The following is a 1,198-nucleotide window of genomic DNA, read 5'->3' as shown; positions in this document are numbered from 1 at the left end:
AAGTCTTCAAAATCGTCGTCTGAAATCATCTCTTTCATTGGACTCTAATCTAACATTGGCTACAATCTCTGTGGACGATAACTCGGTACTTGTACCACTTATTACTTGGAAAGGCGACGTTGGGCCGGATTGTATACTTGCTTTATGGCCCAATTTCAGTAGTCTAGAGGTGTGAAATATAACCGACCAAGTTTTTGGCGCCGCTGCCGGGGATTGCTCCGCTAAAGTTTTATTTTGAGTAAAGTAAAAGATTTGATTTTTCTTGTTCCGTTTGTATTGTTTTTAAAAAGTGGTGCATGCCAAGAACGTTTCGTGGTGAATTTTTTGAATTTGATCCAGACATTGAGAGGACGTTTCGCCAAAGAAGGAGGGCCCAGAGAGCATTTCAAGCTCTACTCCCGCCCAACATGGCATTACCTCCTCCYAATAATCCGGGAATACAAAATTTAGAAAACCAACCGCCAATTTTCGGGCAAATACCACCATTCCCGAATTTTCACCATGAAAACCCACATAATGAGAATGATAATAATTTGGACACCGAATCAGATCCTACTGAACACTTAAGGGCACAAACTCCAAATATAATTAATCTGGCAAATTCCAAGAATGGAAGAATCATGGACTACGCTATCCCGGATTTTGAGCAGTTAAATTCTGGGATAGTCAGACCGCATATGGCCGCTCTCCATTTCGAGCTAAAACCAATCATGTTTCACATGTTACAGACTAATGGACAATTTGCTGGACTGCCCTCAGAGGACCCACATTCTCACTTAAAGTCTTTCATGGAAATCACATATGCCTTCCTAATCCCAGGAATGTCAAATGATGCTCTCAGACTTACCTTATTTCCATTTTCCTTACGGGATCGGGCAAAAGCATGGTTTAACTCTTTAACACCAGGATCTGTGCCGTCATGGAGTAACATGGCGGAAAWWWTTTTGAGAAAATATTTCCCACCAACAAGGAACGCTAAATCCAGAAACGAAATATGTCTTTTTAAACAATTGGATGATGAAGCGGTTCCTGACGCGTGGGAAAGGTTTAAAGAGHTGTTGAGGAAATGCCCACACCATGGCATTCCGTACTGCATTCAACTCGAGACGTTTTACAATGGGTTAAGTCCCATGGCAAAACAAATGCTCGACGCGACGGCAGGCGGAGCCTTTACAGCCAGTACCTACAATGAGGGATA

At 42.3% G+C, this 1,198-nt stretch overlaps 1 non-coding gene across 1 annotated transcript; it reads right to left on the bottom strand.

Annotated features, from left to right (window-relative positions):
- Nucleotides 1-977: 977 nt before the first annotated feature.
- Nucleotides 978-1,084, bottom strand: LOC112517551. Its single transcript, XR_003069734.1, has one exon. It is a non-coding gene; the product is annotated as a small nucleolar RNA R71 (small nucleolar RNA).
- Nucleotides 1,085-1,198: the final 114 nt, after the last annotated feature.

Source organism: Cynara cardunculus (assembly GCF_001531365.2).
Source record: "Cynara cardunculus var. scolymus isolate 2C chromosome LG 8, CcrdV1, whole genome shotgun sequence".
Classification (NCBI taxonomy): Eukaryota; Viridiplantae; Streptophyta; class Magnoliopsida; order Asterales; family Asteraceae; genus Cynara; species Cynara cardunculus.
The sequence above is the reverse complement of the archived record's forward strand: the minus strand, read 5'-3'. Positions and strand labels throughout refer to the sequence as shown.